At 42.9% G+C, this 4877-nt stretch overlaps 1 pseudogene; it reads right to left on the bottom strand.

Annotated features, from left to right (window-relative positions):
• Window positions 1–336: 336 nt before the first annotated feature.
• Window positions 337–1664, bottom strand: LOC102503357 (afadin- and alpha-actinin-binding protein pseudogene; annotated as a pseudogene).
• Between the last annotated feature and the right edge of the window lie 3213 nt (window positions 1665–4877).

Here is a 4877-nt window from a genome sequence, read left to right as displayed (position 1 = left end):
CTCAGGGGGGATGGCCACGCCACAATCCCTTCTCCTCCATTCTCCTCCTGGGATCTAGGGCACGCACGCACACATACACCACTTAGTGGGACCAGCAGTTAGCATAATGGCTATGTCGCTGGACTCCCACGTAGTCGCCCGCGGTTCGCGTCCGGGACCTAGTGGCCTAAAACTCACGTCGGGCCCGTGTGCTTGCGTGGCCACGACCCCGGAGGGATTGTGACATGGCCATCACCCCTGGGGGGGGTGACTTCTCACTTTCTGTCTCTCTGTCTCTCTCTCTGTCTGGCAAGCGCACGTGCCCTATAGCAAAACCCTCTAAAAAAAAGAGAGAGACTATTCTTCTTTAAGACGTTCCTTTTCTTCTAATTAGTGACAGTCTCGTAAGAGTGATGCGGTGTCACCATCACATGCAGTGGCGAGCTGCTACTGTAAAAGCTGCTGCTGAGTCTCAATCATTTTTTTCCAGTGCTCAATGTCTAACTCGAGTTGTTCAGTTTCTTGCTCATGATCTTGCCGTGAGATCACGTCTTTGTCATGAAAACCTTCTAGGTGTACCTTTGAAACCTGGTTATCAAGTTTTTCTATGTGACTTTTCAAAATCCGCCACTGTTTCCTGATGCTGTGCTGCCCTGCTCCCCATGGCATCACAGCAGAGTTCCCACAGGCTCTCTGCTCCGTTCCCCGGCATCGTCCACGTCAGAGGTAACAATTCCTCTACTATCATCTGTTCTTTCTCTAGGTTTCTTCTTTTGCGGAGAAAGAAGAGAAATGATTTCCCTTTTCACTTGCTGAGGCGCCTTCTTAAGTTTGGCATTCTCCATTAGTACTTGTTTCTGTTTAATCATTCAAGAGAATTTTATACATTTCATCTTCATCCCTGGCTTCAATTTTACCAGGAAGATAGAGCCTCTCTCTCCATCAGCTCTTCCCACATAATTTAAAACATCTATAGCTATTTTTTACCTTCATGTTCATGACAAGCTGATGTAGATGTTCCTTTAGTTTATTATATTCACGTTCTTTCCTCTTCATATCATGATTATACTGAATATCTCAACTTGAAATGATATTCTGTCATTTTTGTACCTCCCCTTTCTCATTTTTCAGTAGCTGTTGCAAATTCCTGTTCTTGCATTGTAACTGTCTTTTTCCTGAAGCCCGATCATTTCCCTCCGGGAGGTTTCTAGTTGTTCCTTAAGTTTTGTGTAGCAGTTCTGTAGATGTTCCGTATCACTTCCCAGTTTCAAATGCTGCATCTCCACACTTTCCCGAGCTAGAAGGTTCTTCTGCTGAAGTATAAGTAGCTCACTCATCAATTTAAAACAGCAACTACATTTAATTCCCTCTTTGGGTCTTTATCTTTGGATTCTTCATATAATGATCAAGATACGAAATACTCTGTTCAATATTCTCTTCTGTGCAGAAGGCACTGAAAAAACTGTGCAGATTTTTTGATAAAGGTATTGAAGAGCATAGCACTTGCTTGTGAGTATAAACTTGATGTAGACATCTTTGTTTCTGAGGTATATGGAGAGAGATTTTTGCTTTCTGAGAACAGACCTGGTTCTGTGAGTCATCCAATCTCCCATAGCAATCTCCAGAGCCAGGATACCTTAGAAATTGGTTCAGAAGGGAAGCATCCAGTCCAGCTGCTGTCACTCTTCTAGGTAGGCATGGCTCCCAGGAGCAGTGGTGGGTCACTGCTCGGTGTCCTAGCCCAGCTCCCGCACCCACAAGAGCCTACACAGGAGCGGTGGGATGCAGCCCTGCTCCTGTGGCCCCCTCACCTGGCAGGTTTTTGAAGACTGTTCCAGGGAACTGCAGGCTCCCACATCCAAGCAGGACCTGTCCTCAGCTCTGCCCACCCTGGCTCCAAGGAAGACAGTCAGTTATTTCGAAAAGTCGTTTTCTTTCATACTGCCTCTTTCCTATCCTCACAGATTTTGAGCATATCCCAGTCTCAGAGGACTGAATAGTCCCTTTTAAGAACTTTGAAGCCATTTCTGAGTTGAGAGGATTAACCTGGTTGAATTTAGTAGTAGTAGTAAGGATACATGAACAGATAATTTTTTTAAAAGTTTTTCCATAGGGCAAAAGTGTGCTTACCAGAGAAACAGAGAGGGACAGTGAGAAATCATCCCCAATGGGGGATGGCCATTTTGCAATCCCTTCTGCATTCTCCGCCTGGGATTTTGGGCATGCATACATATGCGCCAGGCATGATTTGCAAGTCACTAGGTCTGGGATGCAAACTGCAGTTGACCATGTGGGAGTCCAGCACCTTAACCTGCTAGCCCCTATGAACAATTAATTTGAAAGAACATTTTTGAGGCTTTAGTAAGCCATTGTGATCGATTTCCAAGCATTAGATTTCAAGCAGTTTATAATAAAAACACTGTCCAGGTGTCACACATGATGATGAAAAGGAAACTTCCTTATCTGTCCACCTTTAAGACCTGCTCCTAGCACCCTCACTGGCACATAGCAGGTACTCAGCAAATATTTGTCAGGTGAATACGGGAAACATTAGGCCAACTTAAGCTTTTGACCGCCAGAATTGACAAAAAAAAAACCTCAGTCTCAACCGTACTTTGCTCGAATGCATTGGAGAATGACATACAGGACTGTTTGCCTTTTCTCTTGGGCTACTAGAACCAGTTCCCACTTAACCAAAATTGAGAATTTTAACAAACATAAGTGGAATTGCAGTGGCTTAACCAGATCTAAGAATGGTATGTTTTTAAAATATTCACCAAGAAATCACCCCTCCCTTTTTAAAAAAGTTTACTTATTTCCAGAGAGAGAGAGAGAGATCCTTAACAGAACCTTTATGTCCTGCAATTCTCGCTCCAGCCCTCCAGGCAGCCAAGGCCCGGGCATGGTCAGGTAGGTCCTGGACACAACCCAGAACCACCCCACGTGGCTCCAGCATTGGCATCAAGGCCTTATGGCTTATGCCACCGCGACTGGACCCCACCAAGAAATCATCCTTAAAGAGGAGGCAGAGCCTGAACATACAGCACAAATATTAAAAAAGAACATCTTGGGGTTTCAGTGACTTTGACAGAAGAAACTCAAAGATGTGGAGAGCTAGAAGAGGGTGCTGTCATCTAAATGTTCCAGCCACTGCATTGTGTCAGAAGAGCCCCACGAAGAGACTTCACACTTCAACTTTGTTGTTTCAGAAAGAATTTTTTCCTTACTCTGTGCCAAAGAATGATTTGAAAATATAATTAAATTGATGAATTCACAAATTAAATACCAAATCTCAGAAATATAATAATGTTTTTAAAATTTTTGTTTTAAATGGACTTCAACTTTGGTCTCTCTGAAATCTGTGAACAAATTTCCCCACTATGATTCTTTTACTGTGTCTAAATGTGCCCTTGGGAATCAATATGTTCTTCAAATATTAATTGTAGGTATAGAAAATAAATGGCCAAACCAACAAAGGTAGGCTATTATTTTGACCCTTTGAGAATTATTTATATTTGCTCCGTATTTATCAAAGTAGTGAGAGTTACTTGTGCATAAATACAATCACAGACAACATCTAGATTAAAAAGAAAGCTGTATATCCACCAGGTTTGCATATTTCAAAGTCTTGTTTTATTTATTTTTTTAATAATTATTTATTGTATTTTTATTTATGTATTCACTTATTTTTTCAATTTGACCAGAGAGAGACAGAGGGTGAGAGTGAGAGAGAGAGAGGAAGTGAGAAAGCAAGCCACCAGGTTCAGGACTCAAACCCTGGTCGGCCATGTGGGAGTGTCCAGCACCTTAACCACCATACCACCTGCTGGTCCCCTCAAAGCCTTGTTTTAAATCTAGAAGCTTCATTGGAAAGATATCTTCTTCCATATATTTTTCACTTCCAGGCCATTGGAAAAGACCAGACAAATCCAGGAGGCCCTTCAAGGAAACAGCATAGTTACGTGTAGACCCCATGGCTGACAGATCAGAACTTGCCCTCCAGAAGGACCCACCCAAGTGCCCACAGGTCAACATCTGAGGGTCCTGTGGTGATGTTTGCAATAGCAAAGCATTGGAAACCAGGTTGCATCAATCATGGAATTAAAATATATGGCCAAGCAAATACCAAGAAAACACAAAAAGAAGACATGTATGTGCATATATGAGAAGGAATAAAGAAGCCCCAGAGCAATATATATGGATTTATCCCATAACTAATTATTTTTAAGAGAGATTTTTGCTATAGGGAGTATGTACTCACCAGAGAGACAGAACGTGAGACATCACCTCCCAGGTGGATGGCCACACCACAGCGCTTCTCCCCCATTCTCCTCTTGGGATTTTGACATGCACACACATGCCTGAGTTTCAAGCCACCAGGTCTGAGACTCAAACTGTGATCGGCCCTGTGGGAGTCCAGCAACATAACCATTATGCTGTCTGCTGGTCCTCCTCATAACTGATTTTTAAAAAATAATATATGTATGTGAAGAGACATAAAAACCTGAAAAAAGAAATAAAACTGATACCTCTGGGTAATGGAATAGGGTAAATGAGCTATTTTATGTTATTACTACAGGTATTTTTCTAATTTAAAGAGGAAACAAAAACTTTTAAAACTCTCTAAAAAGAGAGCAAGGATACTGTTCACTGATTTTGCCATTTAGCCTAACTTTGCTAAGTCCTTTACACCTAAAGAATCCTTTCCACTTGCTCCTGTCTACTCTCAGCTCCTCTGCACAGCTGCTGAGATTCCTGAAGGATGCCTTCCCCCCCCCCCCCCCCCCATACCTCTCAGGTATCCCCAGCCCTGTGAAATTCCCCTCCAGCTCTACCTCCACCCAAACTGCCCTGGGAAAGCTGCCCCATACTCTCCTCCCATACTGGATTGCAATGGC

This window comes from Tupaia chinensis, unplaced genomic scaffold (genome assembly GCF_000334495.1).
Source record: "Tupaia chinensis unplaced genomic scaffold, TupChi_1.0 Scaffold000223_1, whole genome shotgun sequence".
NCBI lineage: Eukaryota > Metazoa > Chordata > Mammalia > Scandentia > Tupaiidae > Tupaia > Tupaia belangeri.
Note: the sequence above shows the minus strand (reverse complement) of the source record. Positions and strands in the feature narration are given on the sequence as shown.